The sequence below is a fragment of the Cryptotermes secundus genome, unplaced genomic scaffold (assembly GCF_002891405.2).
Source record: "Cryptotermes secundus unplaced genomic scaffold, Csec_1.0 scaffold940, whole genome shotgun sequence".
In the NCBI taxonomy this organism is placed as follows: Eukaryota; Metazoa; Arthropoda; class Insecta; order Blattodea; family Kalotermitidae; genus Cryptotermes; species Cryptotermes secundus.
Genome location: NW_019730116.1, coordinates 473501 through 494750, shown reverse-complemented (window position 1 = coordinate 494750; position 21250 = coordinate 473501). Strand labels below are relative to the sequence as shown.

At 40.1% G+C, this 21250-nt stretch overlaps 1 protein-coding gene across 4 annotated transcripts in view; it reads right to left on the bottom strand.

Annotated features, from left to right (window-relative positions):
- Positions 1 to 21250, bottom strand: part of LOC111866246 — a 106341-nt gene that overhangs the window by 83668 nt on the left and 1423 nt on the right. The window contains exon 1 of one of the 4 annotated variants that reach the window (XM_023855019.2): positions 11366 to 11451. The exons of the other annotated variants lie outside the window; for them this stretch is intronic. The gene's annotated coding sequence lies outside the window, so the exon portion shown is untranslated. Of the gene's footprint in view, positions 1 to 11365; positions 11452 to 21250 lie in introns of those variants that run through there. 4 annotated transcript variants of the gene reach the window in all.

The following is a 21250-nucleotide window of genomic DNA, read 5'->3' as shown; positions in this document are numbered from 1 at the left end:
CCCTGTACTCTCTCTCCTCTTAAGTTGATATGTATGGTGTACTATATTGTTCCCTTTTAGGAATGCTACCAGTTTCCGGTATGTTTCGGATGTAGTACAATTAATTTTTATAGTATTGTCTACCATACTTTTAGTAATATATTGCTCTTGTTCAATAATTTCTGTCAATTTATTTATCATTTCGTTATAGTTTATTACCCCATATATAAATATTGGTGGGGATTTTGGAGTTTTGTTTTCTGGATTGGCCTGGCTAGCGCTTTCTTCAATTGGCAGTGGATTAAATTTATTGCTTATTGTTATATCTGTATTTGGATATATGTTTGCCTTGTATTGATTTTTCGTCTTTTGTTGTTTTGCACTTGTTGCCATTCATTTACTTTACTGTGCTTGTGTCTGATTCATCTTCACTAGCTGATGTCATCCTGTATGTATATGGCTTCTGTTTATATTGTTGTTGTGGTTGCTGCTGATAGCTTGATGAAGGAATCGATTGTACATTTTGCGGAGCACAATAATTGTTGCTTGTCATTACAGGCTGACTCACTTTGTTGGCAGATTTAAATTTAGGAACCGATCCGTTGCCTACAGGCACACACTGGTTCTTGTCACCTATCACTCTGTGTTTGTTTTTGTGTTTGTGTGTTTCTTTGTCACTTATCCTCCAGGCGCTTTTGACTGTCGGAGCACTCGGAACACGTCTGTACGCTACGAAAGTCAAGTAGATATTCCTTTCTAAATTGTATACGCTATATAATGTCGAATTTTAACATAATGTTGAAAGATGAATTGACAACAATGAAGGTAGAAGTCTTCGTTATATATTACAATATGATTCTATAATTTTCTTAGAAGAACTACTTATATTTAAAAAAATAATCACATTACAGTTGAGTAAACTGTCTATGGACTGTAAATCGAACCCGGCATCAATAGGAATGACGAGAGGTATTGATCTATCAAGTTTGAGCTGAAGACATGGACTATACAAATTGCAATTAACTCAGAGTGGGATACGATGAGGAGGATTTTGTGTTGATTGTGATGATCTTGCAAGATCCGTAATAACATGAAACATCCCGAACAGCTGAAAATTCCAACCACAGTCGTGAAACATTCTATAGCAAGGAATTAGAATCTGGGGAAATTTTATTTTGATGGAGCTTTGAATAGCATGTTGACTTTACTGGGCAATATTCCCATGTGAAATAAGAACATGATGGAGATCACGCTCTAACTATTATACTCATTGCGAGAATGCAATTTATGCTTATTTAAATTTGACAGTTGTTTGAACTATAAAATATTCTGACTGTTTAATGTAGCGGAAGCTACTGTAAACACTGAAATCAATCAACCTATCACTATATATCTTGGTTGTACAATTTGCCTTAAGGCATGATGGGAGTTGGTGAAGTATGTTTACCACGCATACATCTTGAATTGATTTACTGAATTTTTGATATGGAAAATAAAGTGTCATTTTACGACATATAAATATATTCTTTTATATTTCTAGTGAATGTTAAGACATTTGTCACACAGTAAGATGAGTTTTTATATCTTCGCCCATATAATTGACTTTCAGCAATGTTGCTGCCAGGTGGATCCTACAGGGTCCTGACAGTAGTGTGTAACACTCAGAATTACTGGGATTTGGGATTTTGCCCATCGTCCGGTATTCTAAAAACATTGGAGAACACAGCGTTTCAGAAACTGGATCTCTTTCCATCCTCAGATGAGGGAGAAAACTCCTACTCTGATGGGTCCGTTACAAAGATCTAACCAATTGTCCAGTGACTGAGGTTAGCTCTTTCTAAGGGACCCAACAGAGTGTCACCCTCCTCACCTGAGGACGGAAACAGATCCAGTTTCCGAAACGCTGTGTTCTCCAATGTTTTTTAGAATACCGGACAATAGGCAAAGTCCAAAATCCCAGTAATTCTGAGTGTTATACACCATCGTCAGGACCCTGTGAACTCTACATGTATGGAACTGTGTTATTTAAAAATCCACTCCAGAGGAACAGACATTTTTGGTGACTTGAACCTGACTGGAATAAAAATTAACTTACCCAACCCTCCAGTTACTGATTTAAATGAAGTTATATTAAAAATAACTAAATTCATAGAGCAAACGCCAACAGTCGCTAAGCTGTTCAAAATTTCCTCGTCTTTAATAACCAGCGGAAGCAGTTGAACCAACTTGAGGATCACGGCCTCACTTTTCAAGATCCGCCTCAATATTTTCACGTGATAAGTGATTGTAGACGGAGTTGGTATTGGTAATTACATTTATTGAAGAGTTACAGATCGTAACTGCAAATAACTACAACGCTATCACTAATTCTCACAATCTACAAGACACTAGAGCACGCGCTGAGTCCTCTCAATTTGCTGTGTCCTCACCGGGTTTCTGGTAACGGCTTCCAAAGATGCAGCTTCCTCACCTTCCATTTTCACGTCTTTAATGGCCGGCGACTGTCTCACAACAAATTCGGCGTTGCTACGAAACGGCTTACAATAATGGGGGCTCCACAGCCTCCCGCGACTCAACCAGAGGAGACTGTCTCACAAGAGTATTCGGCAAGTTCCAGTCATTTCATCCTCCTGATTATATTCAATGATGACCATACTACGAAAGGCTGGGCTGCCTAAAGCGTGAAATGTCTTCGCTCGCTCGAAAGCTGGGATCGTGGGCTCGAATCCCACTCAAGCAATGGATATCTGCGTGTGCGTTTATTCTGCGTTTGTTTCGTCCTCTTTGTAGGTAGCGGCATTGCGAAGGGCTGATCACTCGCCCAAGGAGCCCTACCATCTGTGTATAAAAATATTATGAAACTGAAGAAGAGGCCAGGGCCCAACAAAGGGCTGCAGTGCCATTGATGAATGAATGAATGAAAATACACTACGAAAATTTGAAACCTTGTGCTTAATTAATTAAGCATCAAGCTATGGAGACATATGGGGAATGGAGGTATAACTCCATCACTGTTGACCTCGACATCAGCTGGAGGAGAGGGCTTAGCTTCACTCCCCTGCCGCTTTAAAACGGGAGAAAGAACGACTGGTGCCCTTTGGATAGGAGACAGCGTGGGCTCCAGAGCCGGTCTGAATGCTGTGAAGTAGAGAAAAATCCTTTGCTCCTGCAGAGAATTGAACCCCAGCAGTCCAGCCAGTGAGCTCGTCAATATATCGACTGAGCTATCTCGGTTCCAATATGACGTTCATGTAAAAAAGAATTTTGTCAAATTTAAAATGATGTATAACTGAAAATGTAATGTGCAGGATTTGAGGTTCTCACGATGGTGATTATGAAGAGTTTTATTTCCTGAAATATAACACCGTTAGTCCGCTGAGAGTCATCCGACGTTCTGTAAGTACGTGTTGCCTCCATCTTCATGCTGGTTTCCTGCTTGCTTATTCTATGACCATGAAGATGGAAGTGATATCTTCCTCCGAAATTTCGTTTGGCTTTCAACGGAACACATGATGTTACATCCCAAAAGACAGAATTTTTAGAATATTAGATAATTCATTTTATACATGTCGTAGGAATTGAGATAATCCTCAGGCTCCATTGGTTCAGATTGTCCTGAAACACCCACAGTTTTGGTTGCTACTTTTGAAAAAAAAAAAAGGTATATACTAAATATAATGACGATCCGATATATGCGACATTTAGCAAACTGTACCATTGGCGTTTTAGTAAGTCAAGATAAATTTACTCGTCAGCAAATGAATTAAACACGAATTTAGAGATAACAGTCACTACAGTTTCTTTATTACAAACTGGACTGACATACATTAGTTAACCTTTCGCTATTCTGAATATCCACAAGTGGGTGTGCGAGATTTGAACTTATGGCTAAAAGCCGTTTTAACGTCAACATTTTAAAAACTGTGCAACGACACAGGTTCGCCCATAGCTGTTTACTGATAAATGGACTCTGTTGACAAAGCTTTCTTTGTAGCCTGTATAGAACAAAAGAAAGGCAAAATATTAATACCGTAGGCTAGAAAGAACTGACTGAGGTGGTCCGTAAAGGGGAAGAATAAGAGTAAGGTAATTAGTTAGTTACGAAGGCTTCTAAATGAAAACGATATTTAACAATTGCCTTCTGCCAAAAGTATTCAAACAGAATGCGACATTTCTGAAAACGGGACTGAAGAACACAAGAGAGGAAACATGCAAGACAATGCCCAAGATTAATCCGCTCGAAATCACATCTTCGAAATTATTAATTGGAGTTGAAGGAAAGTTGTATCGGGAGGATGTACGCTGAAAGTAGCTGGGAAATATTTTCAATTCTGTTTCACTCTGCGGCCATAGAGCACATGATACTGAAACCGAACTACACAGTGATTATTTTCCTTAAAAACAGCTCAACGTCCAAAACTGGTTCTTAACATCAAACACTGACGTCGTTAATATCAAGCATTTTCATTTAAAACGTGTTTGGATTTATGAAATATTTAACAAAAAGAAAGATGATTCTGAAATTTGGTAAGCCAATCACAGTGGCCGCGTAGTTAAAGGAACAAACTGTCTTCGCTTGCTCGATCACTGGTATCAGGGTTCGAATCCCACTGAAGCTATGGATGTCTGTCTGCGTCTATTTTGTTTTTGTGTTGTTCTGTGTGTAAGTAGCGGCCTTGCGTCGGGCTGATCCCCGTCCAAGGGGTACTAACTACCGACTGTCTAAGATTAAGAAATTGAAGGGAAACGAAGCTTTCACGGATGCCCTGTGCTCCAGGCGGGAGGAACAGGAATAATGTGGTAAGTTTTCTAACTGTGTAGACCTAACACAAGGCGGTTGTGGTACCGCAGTTTGAGAAACTCTGACCTAGACTCTCCTCGGCTTAAATTTTGACATTCTGGTATCTCCTAAAACCATATTAGTGCCCACAATTTTATCAACGTTTTCCAAAAAAATAAATTCTCTTCCTTTTTATTTTTTGTACATTATTTTTACTTTTGTGGTGTACATCTTTTAGATTTTTTACTGATCGAATAAATATTTTCTGCGAAATTATTTCAAATTTATTTAGCGTCTACATACAATTAGTATCAAGATCAATGAGGTATACAAAGGAGCAAATACTGAGCAGAAACTAAAATAAACCTAACATAAAGAGTGGAAACTCTTGTCAAGAGCAAGATATACTGTTCTTTGAGAAGCTACTACATGAAATTTCATGTCTGTTGCGCGTCTTAAATAGTACCTCCATACGTACATGTGTAGATGGAGACATTCGAAATGCTCCGCTATTAATCAACAATAAAACGGAATGTGATGGGCAAAATTAAAATTACGTTACATTTCTTGTAACAGGAATGTAAATAAAATAGAACCCATTATCATTTAAATACATTTTTATTATTATTTTGCTTTCCGCCTACACAATGTAAGATAAAGTTGTCCCTCTGCTTAACTAATTAAGCACCACGCCAGGAAGGCCTACGGGTAAGTGGATGTATAGATCCATAGTCTCTTGACCTCGGAACTAGTTGGAGGTGAGTGATCAACTTCACGCCCCTGCCGCTTTACCCCCGGGGAAAGAGCACCCAGTACCCATCGGATAGGAGGCTGGGTGGGCCCCAGAGCCGGTCTGGACGACGTGGAGAAGAAAAAATTCTTAACCCTACCGGGACTCAAACACTCGTCCATCCCGTAGCCAGCCACAATAGCTACTACGCTACCCCACACAATGTATGTATAGTTGAACTCTTATAACATATGTCAGTCAGGTACTGTTCATGCATGTGTAACTCATCTGCTCTTTTCCCTACACTACTCACTGCTCACATATGGGGTATGTTGTGTTGCCAGTCGTTTATCTGTTAGTGCAATAATAATATTTTACAACAAATATGTTTCCACGATATAGCATTTCTAAATATTTCAACATCGTTTTGGTATGTTACTTCACTTTCCTCAAAGCAGGGAGTGTAGTTGAGCGTAATGGATAGCTTGTAAATCATCGGCGAAACATGGAACTACAGGCGTAGCCGTGTATGTTGTAATGATTTCAACACAAGCCCGCCATGACATCTAATTCATCGCCATTGCAAACTAAAGTTCTCACATTAAATTCGAAAATGTTTGTCTGGCCATCCATCCGCAGCGTTCGTTTCGAGAGTAGCCGAACGGATTCTTAGCGAAATTTTGTAAGCCTAAAACTTTCTACATTTAATGTTATTAAATGGGCGTAATGTTGTTCTACAAGGCCTATAATTGCTACCTTATGTAAAGCTCATGTTGTAATTTGTTAGTTCTTTAAAAATAATTTCATGTGAGGTAAATGAAAGAATTAATTAAACTGTTACTTGGACTTTTATTTAAAAGGTTTTCAGATTCATGTAATTTTTAACTTAACACGACTAAAAATAATATATTTCTCTGCTCCGTATTAGATGCCAACATCCAAGTATGTTGCTCTGCATTACGCATGCGCAGCGCGAGACGTAGCGAAATGTGGGCAGAAGGAGCTGTATGTGTGGATTCATTTCTATGTGTATTAAGTGAACATCAAAGGGCGTATTTTGAGAACATGTATGTCACTGGAGTGCAAGTGTGCAATCGTTTATTTATTATTATTTAACGACGGCGAGTCAATAACAGAAGTTATTCCGTTAATTATTGTAGTGACTGAGCATAAATACTATAGTAGAAGTCACGACGAAGTCCAAGCTGGAATTGCAAGGGAGAAGATAACTTGCATGTGACAGTCAAACCTGAATTACTTGAAGCGTCTGATACCAGAATCCTAAATTTCATCATCATAACTAGACCCGCAGACAGCTCCATCCACAAACATATCTTTCTGAGGTCCATCATAATAAGTGTATATCTACCCATCTAATTCTCGTTCTTCCAAGCTGATGATTTCCGATAAGTTTTCTAAATTCCTTGTTTCCATAATCAAGATATTTTTGTATGGAGTAAATACGCCACAATATAATGAAAATATTGATTCATATCATTTACTTCCGACGAGAAACGTATAGCCTAATGCTGAATATAATTCATCCCTACCCATTACGAAATGTTGCCCCCGAAAGTGAGCTAACTGAGAAATATATTCTAAGATTTTTTCTATAATTACAGACCTAGCCTAGTCAAAAAATTATATCAACAAAGAGTTTCGGACGGGGACTGGAACATTAACTCCTCCGCTGTCGTCACCATGTGACTGGCATGTTGCATGCTCCAACCTTATTTTGTAATCGGACGTTGGGTCGGGTGTTGCGTATACTCGTATGGTTCATTTTATCTACCTTCAGAAGTAGCAGAAAGGCTATATTCATTCTAACGGTGATGATGATGATTGTGGTAGCATGAATGTTAATGTGCATGGAAATAATGATGATAATTATAGACGTCAGCATAACTTTGTCTCTGTTAAGTGATTAGTTTCCTGCTTGGTATGTGGCAGGCCACCGATTCGATTTTCCATCGCGAAACTTCTATACTGAATGAGGTTTTTATGTTTCTCCAGATAAATTCTGGGATATTACGCACCGACTCCTTCCAAATACTTCCCAATCCCTCATTCACTATCACCCACCCATATGAGACTTTATAGCCCAAACAAGTACAACTGACTGAGTGTTCTTACACGGTGGCATGTAGATACATTGCAATGCGGCGAGAGAGATATAGGCGACTGTACACAGGCCATTGCTAGGCAGCGAACCGCAAACAAAAGAAGGAAATGGTGTTCACTGTCTGGTCCACTAAGCGACAATTGAACAGCAACAGAGGAACTGTGTTTTCTGTGCGATCCGTGCCGAGATGTTATAAACCGCACAATGAGTGAGACTTTAGTTGAGTGAGTTAGTTAGAGGGCTACTGCATTCATTCCTTGTAGGCTGTTGCTTTTAGAAGCTGGTAACTGAGGCATGGAGACAGTTCGGGAGCCAAGAGTAAGGGGAAATTCCACTGTTGGAAGCCGTCACCAAAAGACTGGTGAAGACACAGCAGGCTGAGAAAACTTAGTAATTGATGTAATGAGCTGGTAAAAAGATAAAGAAGATAAAGGTATCCCTCTAGCAGGCCGTGGAGGCCCATAGAGTTTTGAGAGGTCGAGGCTCCCACATTTTGTCTAGACAATCGGCTGACAGATGGCGGTGAAGTTGTCAGCCTTACGCGCCGGCCGCACTTTACCCCCAGGAATATTCCTGGTATTCATTTCTGTTAGAGACTGAGTCGACCCCAGGGCCATAGTACGGCTTGAAGGATTAGTTAAATTTAAAAAATTCACCTCATCGGGATTCGAAGCAGCGACCTTCCGGGTTGTAATGCCTCAGCCAACTACGCTACGGCGTGCCCCTGTAATGAGTTGGTGAGTGTGTGTGAATTAGCGATAGCGTTACAGTTACTTGCACTTGTTCAATAAATCCAATTAATAATCCAAACCCCGTCTACAGTCACACTCCATACACGTGACAATACAAACTATGGAAAGACAAGCTGAAACTCTGAAAGAAAGCAGAGAGCTCTATGCATATACAGATGGGAGTATATGTTGATTTAATGTCTGAAAGAAAAAATCATGTGCAAACTGCAGGAAATATCTGTGCCAGTAATTCGTTCTACAGACGGGCTTGATAACGCTCTTCTTATCACTGGATATACAGAACATCAAATTCGCAACAAAATAAATGCCACCATCAAAATAATGGACTTCCTTAAACGTGTCATATTAGAAAAACTCTAAATAATACTCTGTAAAAGAAATTCATTTTTTCCAGATCTCTAAATGAAACCATATAATGTGATTGTAAATTGTAAAATACAATACACTGTAAATACCAGTACGATTGTAACAGTNGGGTAAAGCGGCGGGGGTGTGAAACTGAACACTCAACTCCAGCTAGTACTGAGGTCAAGAAAATGTGGGTCTATACACCCACTCCCCCATACGTCTTCATGCCATAGAGCTTAATTACTTAAATACAGGGACAACTTTACTTTTTACTCTACACCCAGTAGTAAATTACTGAATCAGCACGCATATAATACAATAACAATACAAAGAAACAAATAATAAATTGGCTGTAACATTGAAGTTATTTAAATTTTAACACAAGTTTCTAAAAATATCGATTTACAAAATTGCATTAGCAGCAGAAACACATACAGCTGAAGGACAGTGACTGCTGGAGCAATGAGCATAAAAAATATGTATGCTCCTAGTAGAAATAGGAATGCAGACTGTTTCTAGAACTGAAAACAAATATTTAGCGCCAATACAAAAAAAAAACAAAACAAANATAGTCAAAAACAAACTCCGTGGTTTTAGTCTGCAAGCGAACTATACCGACCGAGAGACAGCCGCTTGTCAGCGAACTTGGTGCCAAAATTAAAATATTAAATAAGGCACTTGAGTGACCATGCCTGATACTCAATGTCTGTAAATTTAATCTTTCTAATAAATCATCACAGTGGCAATGAATATTTTGAAGAAAAGAAATATATTTTAAAATTGTTATTGTATGCACTCAAGTTTATTGGNTTTTTCTTCTACCCTGATGATGGAGGCGATACGTTCCTCCGAAACGTCGGTTAACACCACATATACACGGTGCCAAATCCCAGAAGACTGCTTTCTTCTTAATATATATACATGCAATAGAAGAATATTAAGAATTATATCTAAATAAACAACATACAGCATCATTACGTTGCCTCTGACGGAAAGGAAAATGTTACATGACGCCTGAAAGCCAGAATAGTGGAGCCAGAGCCAGACGTCCGTTGATGAGCAACGACTAAATATGCGCTAAGTTTCCTTCACAACATCTAGATAAAACATGTTTCCGTTGCAACGAATACGCTGGTATGAATGAAAGCGCTGCCCGCAGATTGTCATACATTACCGGGGCAACGGACACGCAAATTACAACAGACGAACAGTTCAAGTGTGTGTTTTGTCTGCGGTCCGCACCGGGTCATAAAAGACACGTAATTCATTCGCAGGCAGTTGTACCAGAGAACATAAAGGAGCGATCAAGAATTCCAGAGACTAGAGAAGTGTGGGGCCAGGTTTCGAATACCTCCACCGTGAACCTGCGAGGCGTAGGAGGCGACAAAAAGGGAAGTCTCAAATCTGAGACAGTAAAATATGATCGTGCATCCCAAGGCACTCAGACCAGAGAAAGACTGCGCTGGCAAGAGCCAACAGCATACACAAAAGACAGACCCGTTATCTCGTCAGAGAGGGCGCCCCACAAAAAGAAGACCATAACTGTCAAACAGTAATAGACATCTGGTGATGAGACCCAGATGGGGCTCGATACCAGGACTTACTGGCTGATTGACCGTCAGAACAAGAAATATTATGAGTGGATTAACAAATTTTTTAAAATTTTAGCGATATCATAGGGTTTATTTAATAGTTACATCGATATAAATGTGTATTAAATCAGTAATTTTCCCCTAAATTTTGATATACACTTCCAAAATTTCTTAGGATCAAATTCTAAATTCTCGTCAATGGATTTCAGCCAATGAAATCTCTCAGGCTCGATGCACATTTTAACCAGTCTGCGGCAAAAAAAAAAATGTAAAAACAGCCAGTCTTGACCTCCTGGTCGCGTCTACAAAAATAATCTTTTTAATATAAAATTGTAACGTCAGAAAACCATATATGGCATTATGCGTCTTGATATGCCCAGCAGTAAATCCATGGCTTGCCTTGCAGCAACGTTTAATCTGTCAACAGCAGCATCAACAAATGTTCCATTATAAATGGAAGACCATTCATAAGTAAACAGTGCATTGTATAGCACTGCATACTCCCCAGCAGAATGTCTTTGAAAGAAATGTTAACATTTTGTTTGGAGCACAGAAATATCACCATACAGTTGAGGATAAAGAAAGATTATATCAACAAAACAAACTGTTCCTTATTCCTTTACGTACGTACTTCCGTCTTCAATGTAACTTTACAAGTACTCCTTAACTTAAAATAACATTAAAATTAAAATTAAACTGATACATTTGTCGGCCACAGTTGACCATCCTCCGGCCATCCTCACTAGTTAAAATTGTTACACTGCATTAGTTCTTAGGTTAAAATATTGCAATGTTATTCCATTTTCGTCGTTCATATTAAAATACATTTGTTCTTTATCTTTGCTTGCGTTTCTTTCTTCTTGCAGCATCCATGTTCCCTATAACGTATATTCATGGCTTTATTATTGCTAAATTTTACTAATTTTTAAGTTTGGTAGTTGTTTTAATATTATTTGTGTTGTTTTATGTAGGCCTATAAATATTGGTTTGGTGTTATTATTGTTACTATTTTCTACATTATCATTTATATATACAAGTATGTTATTTTATTTATATACTTACATGCCCCATTAGTATGTATGTTCCCAAGCAGTTGCTCTAGTGGAGTGTATGTCACTTTATTGTCGTTGGCGTTCTGTGTGATTGTTTCCGCTTATACCGTATATCTTAAAGAGGGTTTGTGTGCTGCTATCTGTCGTACAGTTCGTGTAATATCTTAAATATGAGGTTGTATGTGTCGAACATTGAAGGAATTCTTAATATCATATACCGTAACATTTGGACTTACAGCGCACCACTATGGGGAACTGCAACTACATACAATATAGAAATGTTACAGAGATTTCAAAACAAAGTACTTCGCGCTGTAGTCAATGCACCGTGGTACGTCCAAACAGACTACTGCATGCCGATCTAGGCATATCCACAGTACGGGAAGAAACCACAAACATCAGCCGTAAATACAAATACAAGATAATAGCACATCCAAATGAACTGGCAACCACACTATTAAACGATGCAGGCGAGCCCAGAAGACTGAAAAGGCATAAACCAAACAACCTAACGAGGCGCTTCATATAAATGCAATACACAAAATAACAAAGTCACACTCGAAATAGATCCGTAGAGAATGCTCACTGGAGCATTACTCTCCCCGACATGTTCTCTCTTAGTATTTAAGCTTTAGATTAAGTATCACATAAGATGTACTTACAGCCCATAATGAACTGATTGTACAAATACATGGAGATACAAAATATATATATACCGTAACATCGGAAGAAAAATAAAGATTTCCAGGGAGAAAGTAACCACCACCAGTTATACTCGTAGTAATTCCTACCCATATTTCTGCGTCAGGTACAAGTTTGACACAAAAAATTACTCCAGAAACAGCAATTAAAGTTCTTCCGTTTTGTAATTCGTAGTTTCAATGTCTATCAGAACTATACACAGCACATATTTCGGGGAGAAATTCGATTTGAAGTGGATTCATTTTGTCACCTTTCAATTAGACATAATTTTAAAAGCAAAATAACACACATTATTAAAATTTTCAACATGTTTATTCCAAAGACAACGAAAATTTTGGCAAAAAGGTCTAAATAGTTGTCACTCCCTGTGCATATACTATTTCTGTCAACAACAAAAGACAGAGATAGAGAGAGAGATAGTCATTACGCCCTTTAAAACAGCTTCCTCTATTTTCCCCAGTATCACCTTTCGTGCCCACACACTTATTCACTGTGTTCTGAAACGCAGGTTGCACACTAGCTATAGGATACGGGGTCCTTTGTAGCGCAAATAATAACAATCCTTTGTTGTCAGACCACTCAGTATATTTACACTCTGAATCCGTGTGGTATTTCTAGAGGAAAAAAAATAGCACTGGATTGAGTTTTCTCCGAGTATTTTGATTCCACCTTACAACTCTAATTCTACAAACGGCTCCACATTCATCAATCATCCTATCATCGATGCCATGTAGTCTCCATACTGACAGCGTCGTTAAATAGCAAACCTTTAAAGATTCAAGGTTTAAGCCACTACCGAACGACTGCAATACGTTGCCCGTTTGACTACCAAACAGCTCCCGAAAAGCTGACCTCATTTTTTATTCAATATGGTTAATTGACCGATCACAGTGGCCGCGCGGTTTAAGACCTGAGCTGTCTTCGCTCGCTCGATCGCTTGGATCATGGGTTTCAATTACACTCAAGGCATGGACGTCTGGGTGTGCGTTTATTCTGTTTTATCCTGTGTGTAGGTAGCGGCCTAGTGACGGGCTGATCACTCGTCCAAGGAGTCCTACAGACTGTGTATGAATTAAGAAGCTGAAAAGGCGGCCAAGGTTCACAAGGGATGTATAGCCATTGAAGACTTAATGAACGAATGAATGTTAAATTGTAGTGGGTATTTAGTCTACCTGTACAAAAAACACAAAAAACACAAAAAATGCTCGGGAACTTGGAACCAAAACGACATACAGTGCATGCATCGCTGTATAAGGATCTCCCACGTTACAAACGATCAAGAAGTGGGCGCTCCATAGCTCAAGCGGTTAGTCGCTGGCTTCCTACCGCGGCGGCCCGGGTTCAATCCCGGATCTGGTCAAGTGGGATTTGTGGTGGACAAAGTGGCGCTGGGGCAGGTTTTATCTGAGCACTTCAGTTTCCCTTGCCAATCTTCATTCCACCAATTGCTCCACAATCACCCTCACCTATCATCTTGGGCTGGTACAAGAGGCCAGAAGTGGCAGCAGTACAAGGGACTTAGTCCCACCCCACTAGCAATAAAAAAACGATCAAGAATTCTTGGTCTACTATTATTTGGTCGAATTCTCCTCTGCACGACTAAGGAATTGTAAATGTCGACGAATAGGATTATCCAACAGATTCATTCATTCATCACTAATCTGTCAGACGACAGGTACACAGTCTCTTCCAAAACAGTTCCTCCACTTAATGCGATCTTCTGTTTTTGGAAAGAGACTATCCAGGAAAAGTGATAATGTGGTAGTTTTTCCATTTGCTTTCCACATCGCAGTACAGCAGCCGTTCAAACCGCTCTGGTCACGCCTATTGCTATGNTGTAACTACAACAGTAGAAACAGGAACATGAAACGGGGCGGCTGAAGCGGTAAGGCTTCTGACTAGTAATCGGGAGGGATTTGGTTCGAATCTCGACCGGCACGCCGATTATTTTAACTGAGGGTTTTTACTGTTTTACTCGACACGTGAAGACAAATACAAGAGTACGTAGTACCTCAAATTTAGGCAGAGCCGCTTCCATTGGCGTCCATTCCAATTCATAATTTGTTAAACATGCCATATCATTTGATGCCAAACAATCAAAGATACTGAAAACGTCATTAAATAAGTACATGGAAACAATAATGGTCCACGATGATAATGAAGATGGTGATGATGATTATGATTATGATGTGATAATATTGTGACGTGCCGATCACGGTAGCCGAGTGGTCTAAGGCATGTACTGTCTTCGCTCGCTTGGAAACCGGGATCGTGGGTTCGAATCCCACTTAGGGCATGGATGTTTAGTTTGTGTACAGGGAGAGGCTTTGCGACGGGCTGATCACCCGCCCAAGGAGTCCTACCGAATGTGTAAGATCTAGAAAAACCGAAGTGAACGGAGAAGTTAATGGAGGTAGGCCTAGGCCCAGTGGGGCTGTAGTGTCAAGGAAAAGAAAATATATATTGTGACGTGCTGCCTGAAAGCCCGACTATAGGCCATCCATCGCTGCTCAATGGACAATGAGAACGTATGCTCCCTACCTACTGCCTACCCAACAGAGGCAGAATAGCGGTGCAAGAGTGTATAACAGTTGAAGAGGAAAAGTCTGAAGGCGTTATAAGTTCGAGTGATTTTAAGTTTAAAAAGAAATTGTCCAATAAACATATTCGTCAAATCCGAAACCCACATAAATTTCTTGCCATGTTACCTAGGAAACAGGTGGCAATATACCAGGCGAATTCATAAATAATATAAATAGAAACATAGAAAATCTTATAAAGAGGAAGGTCTAAAAAAAACTTAGAAAGAAAATGAACACATGTTACTGTCTCTCCTTCAGAAGCCAGGATGAAATATTTATTTAAAAATGATTAATAAAGCCTTCAAAAATTCAGATAACTGGAATCATGGTAACAAATAAAAAATATGTTCGTTACGAAATTAAGAGCAGATTAAATTCCGGAAAACAGAATAAACTTAACTTTTCCATGCAGAATATTTTATTTTTTCATACCCGACCCAAACATTTAATTATTAAAATGCTGTAGACCTAAAAATCTGTAATTTTACCTCTAGTTCTATGTGGATGAAATCATGCCTGTCCCATTAATGGAACAATACAGATTAAGGGTGTCTGAGAGAAAGGCATTCTAAGACGAATGTGTGTGCACCTAAGGGAGAGGAAAGAAGAGAAGAACTTCGAAGTTTAGTGCATGAGAAATATTTTGATTTGATATTTTCAGCAAATAGGTTATTATGGTTATTAGATCAAGAAGTATGAGGCAGTAGGCCACCTAGGAACCCTAGGCACGGGAGACATGGGAAATGCATTCACCAAGAAAATCTTGAGGGAACAAACCAGACGTACAGAGAGGTCGTCTAAGGACCTGTAGCAAATCACTCAGCCAGACCAGCAGAAGAAACACATGATCCTCGCGTCAACTATTTCCGCGTGTGACCGCAGCACAATCGATAAGCCCTTATGCCAACAAATCACAAACAAAACAACCCCACGTCCGAAATGATCCCTGTTGTTATAAATGCATTCCTTCCTTGCTCCTCTGCAAAAATTCGCGTTCAAATGGTGAAAATCTCTTTTCGTAAACAGAGCAAACTTGAAATCTCAAACCTGAATTTTTAAACCCCGGTCTCCTCTATAAGGATACTTCCAAAGGAGCGTTCGAGCCTACCGCAGATTTCATCTGATTTCTCTTCAGTCAGCTATCGCAATTTTTATTCGGTTCTTCACTTCTGTCCAGCAGCCACCCTCTCTGTCTCAATGTCTTTATGACAGCATGAACTGTTTTCTATTTTGGACTTAAAATCTCCTGAAATTTGTGACACAATATTTTCCGTAATATTCACACGGCTATCACACAAGAACATTTATTTCAATATGTAACTCTCACGTGGCATTTCAATACAAGAAGAAGCGACGCTGACTGTATATTTAACGCTTGGGACTGCAGTCTACAGGCATATAACATATAACAGTGCTTCACAGTAGCTGTTCAAATATATATTTGGGCGACATTGAAGATAAATTGTAACGTGTAAATTCTACTGGAATTTAGGTTGCGTAAAATGAGGGTAATTTCTTGATAAACTGAGCAAGTATCAGCTTTGTAGGAAGGACTTTGCTCTTTGAAGTTCACAGCAGTAACAATGCATGGGAATATGATACGTGCCAATGATTTCTGTGCTGCAGATTACAAAGCATATCAAGGGTTCACTGAATAATATAGTAACAACCACAGACCCTGACACGGGACACCATGTTACCTTCGGGAGATTTGCCGTTTGCTACAAGGAAAACTGACACATCACAAGTTTCGGGGCGTGCAGAGTGGAAGGCAGTGCCCGTGCACACGCAACCTACGTCACGGGTCCGCCCTTTTTCCTCATCAACTACAATGGCTGACCGTAATACGCTTTGGAGGCCCATGCAAGTGACGCGGTCAGGTCATACACCAAACCCAACTGCAAGATGGACTGAATAGCTCGTAGCAGAGAAACCAAGTGTTCTATACGTAATAATACAAATGTCGTCGTGAATGCAACAATTTATTTGGTTGTAGACCTTTGTCTTTTCTTCCTCTACACTACATGTTTCGGCCGTAATTGGCCATCATCAGGTGTATTTTTCACTACTTAGCTGTCACACTGCACACAGTCCAAAATCTAAAACATTAGCCTGTCAGTTTTGTTTAAAATCTCACCAACATACGCTCGTCAATTTGATTTTAGAATTCCAGTTTAAAATTTAAAATTTTTTAAAATTCAAAATTTAAAGTTTTAAATCACATGGATACCTGCTCTTGTCTACATGTGCTGCAGCGGCTGTTTCTTGTTTTGAAGCACCGTTCATGTATTATTCTGTGCAGGCTCCCTGTGTGTGTGTGTCGCTGCTCATCTTTAATACTTTTGGACAAAAGTATTAAATATTTTCAGGTCATCAAAATCCGGGCCCTGGTTATGACATTAGTCATTTCGTGTTCAGCCTCAACAGATCTTCACGGCTGGGGTGTGTATCCTGTTTCCGTGACGCGATGACTGTACCTACCGCCAGTCACACTTTGCTATTGTCAGACTTCCACACAGCCAATGGCAGAAAGCGTATAACTGTCGCTCATGTTTGTAGTTAAGTTATCGGCATCACGTCAAAGAGCGGTGTTAACAATTGGCAACTTCTGAACCTTCCGAGAGAAATGATATAGTCAGGCGGGAAAAGATAAAGTTGGTTTCTGTGTTGCGGTATATACGTCTGGAATTTGCATCGTCATGCACTGGTCAGATTAGATAGAGCTACAATTATTGTGTTCCTGGACACTGTCCATCGTCCTGCTTTTATTTAAAACAAACGTTTCGGAGAGCGGATTCTGTCTCCGTTGTCAGGTGGAACATACTTAGTTGGTCCCAATCGATAAGGCTAGTCCCTATCTCCGGACACTATCAACAAAAGTTAGGATATATAAACCAAACACAGCACAAACCATCTGCAGGAGTTAAGGCAAACATAACAAAAGTCCACACACATGAGGCATAGCACCTACGGCCGTGCACTGTTTAACGGCTATTGTTGTTAAAATCAGAGTAATATCAGAATATCAGTCGTCACTAACGAGACAAATTCTATGTATGGTACCAACACGTGGCCGTGCCATAGCTCAGGATGTTAGTCGCTGATTTCCCACGGCGGCGGCCCAGGTTAGAGCCCGGGTCAGGTCACGTGTGATTTGTGGTGTACAAAGTTGCACTGGGGCAGGTTTTCTCCGAGTACTCTGGTTTCCCTTGCCAATCTTCATTCCACCAACTGCTCTACAATCACTATCTATCATCTTGGGCTGGTACAATAGGCCAATAGTGGCCGCATTACCAAATGGACTCAGTATCACCCCACTAAGGATAATAATAAAAAATGGTACCAACATGAAAACACGATTTTCAAGCATAATCTACACGGGGCGGAGTTGCAGTTTTCTGACTTCTGCCTCGATTATGGGAGACGAAATGGGTGAGATTACCAAACTGGGGTGACTAATCGGATGATCTACCAGAGACATGTGGACGATTTCCTTGTATTTCCTATACGTGGTGTTTGGTTCAGTTACAGATTGAATCAAACATACAGTAAACACAAGGAATTAGTTCAACCTGCGATTGAACAAAACAACACATACAGCAAACACAAGGAATCCGCCAACATGTCTCTGTATCGCCCCCATTTTCAAGGGCGAAGCGTAAGTCAAGCAAGAAACCAACATGATGCAAACGGCAAGCAGAGCCTACCCTTCGACCCTGGTGAACGAAACGATAGTTTTCTCCAAAATATCGGCGGACATTTGTTCATGAATAAATACGTTTATCTGATTTACATAGGCCTGCCATATTATCACTTACTCTTCCTTGAAAAATTAATGTGCAAGGAAATGAAAAGAAAATTACTTAGTCTCTGTACACTGTATCGCAATGTTCGATCGCTTTACAACAACAGACATGCATCTACAGTACAGGCACATCAGCACCCGTGAGATATGCAGACTTTAGAACAAGGTGTCTTGAAAGTATATGTGCTGTAGACTGGAATATAAATTTTCACTCTTATTGAGTTCAGATTTGAACGACCGTTTGACATGCTGATCGTTAAGAATCTCAATTGCAGCTGCGTCGACTTTACAACCCTCAGTCACTCCTATTATTCAGTGCTGATATCAGATCCGTGTAACGAATTACATGTGTTACCTTGCACTGCCCCTAACTTTGTCCTCCGTTCGTACGTAATCAGTCCACATCATAATCCATTTTACTCAGGTTAATTACCTATCCTGAGCTGTCTTCATATGTGTATGTTTCTTAGAAAGATCGACGCTAGAGTTCTATACACCTACGTCACATTTTTTCTCTTCCTCAGCTACTTGGTCCATCACAATATCCTTATTTGAGTAAAGTAAAAAAAAAAGTAGAAAATCGGTTCATATATGGCGGCAAGGTTGTCAGCCCTACGCGCCGGCCGCCCTTTACCCCCAAGAATATTCAAAGAATATTCCTGGTACTCACTTTTATTAGAAGCTGAGTCGACCCCAGGGCCATAGTTCGGCTGGAAGGATTACGTAAATTGAAAAAATCCACCTCATCGGGGTTCGATCCCACGACCTTCCGGCTTGTATCATAATGCCCCCATCCTTATTTCAGTACTATAATAATACTACCGATAGGCAAGGAGAATATGTCACGAACTTCATTGTTATGCAGATTCCCTTTATTCGTAACCAACTTCATCTTTCTTATGACAAAACACAGTTAATCCTAACATAAATATATTAACAAAATAGAAATTGTACCTCTTTAACTGTCAACTGGGGCACCACAGAAAATAATGAAGACCAAATTTAACTTGTACGTGTGCCTTTTCAAATGTACACCGAATCAATATCTGCTTAAGACAAAATCTCAGAAAGCAAACTACCTCTGGCCTCGATGATCCAATACAGCAACACCTAAGTCCGTCATTAGACATACTCAAGAGTTGCTACGAACTAAACATATCAAAGCACTCCAATGTCTTGATGTGTATCTTATTACTCCACTCATCTCCTTCTCAATCTTACAAGTGGCCACTTTTCAAATGCTGCACCTCAGAACTGTTTGTTTTTATTGCCCTTCAACACAGCTTGCACGTAGACAAATAAATTGTATCACAATTTCCCTGATTTAATCAAACAATACTAGGTTATTTGCATAAGCCACCAGGACATTTATTGCATGATTTATACTTTATTTCTGAAAACTGCATGAAATACAGGGTGTTTCACGACTTTAAGGCATAACTGCAGGAGGTGATTTCCTAGGTCTTTGTGATCAAAGAGTTCATATAAACATGCGTCTGATTTTGGACGGTTACGGAGTTATGACCGTTTTAAACTCAGAAGAGAAGGTAACGATTACTGACAATAAACGGAACAAAATAATAAACCAGCATAATACATGATACATTTAAAGTATGAATGTAAAGTTAACTTCGTGAAATTACCTTTAATTTGAATTTACTGGTGCTTAAAGCTGATTTTCGAAAATGCCACCTCCGGCCGCAACACAGGCTGCCGCTTGGTTGTGAACCGCGCGGGTAGCAAGTAGCAGCTTCAGCTGGCTGTTTCATATGTGGCCAGCGGCGTCCAGAATGCGACCGAGCAAAGCATCTCGCGTTGCCACCTTCACATTGTAAACCAGTTCTTTCATCCATCCACACACACAATAATCCAGTGGGCTTAAGTCTGGAGACCTGGCTGGCAATTCTTCGCGTACTCGTACGTGGACTGCGGTGTACCATACGAACAATGTGTTCTACAATGACACCTTCATTAACACCATGCTCGGCTGCAATACCTACCGGTATCTCGCAATGCCTGGTAAACTCCAGTAAACACTCTCCGGTTCGGTATTCTACGATTCAGAAACCGTTGCTGATATTAAGCTACGGCAAGAACTGAGTTATCGTCACAAAACTCGTACACATAAATCATATCTGCATACTCCTCAAATGAAAATGTAAATGGCATCGTGAACGTAGCAGACGCACCGAGATTAGAATTGTTCTGAACACCAGTAGCCGCCACACTAGCTGTGGTCGGACATACCACCCCACCACGTCTTAGGCACCTCTCAAGTGTCGAGATAACGAGAACGCTCTCTCTGTAGCTGGCTAAAAATAGCGACCCGCCAGATGATAGACGCGGTTCACACGAGGGCGTGTACGGGAATGAAAAAAGGGTCATAACTCCGTAACCGTCCAAAATCGGACACATGTTTACATGAACTTTTTTTGATCACAGAGATCTAAGAAATCACCTACTGCAGTTATGCCCTAAAGTCGTGAAACACCCTGTATTTCGAATCACAGACTGGCTATTGGCACTGAAACTTTCTATTTTCCACATCACATACAAAAACGGAGCAATGGCTTTCAGAGACAGGATAATGGTGACATATGCACCTATGAGAGTTGGCCGCGCCATAGCTCAAACGGTTAGTCGCTGGCTTCCCACCGCGGCGGCCCGGGTTCGATCCCGGGTCTGCTCAAGTGGGATTTGTGGTGGGCAAAGTGGAGCAGGGGCGGATTTTCTCCGAGTACTTCGGTTTCTCCTGCCAATCTTCATTCCACCAAATTCTCCATCATCATAATCAACCGGGGCAGGC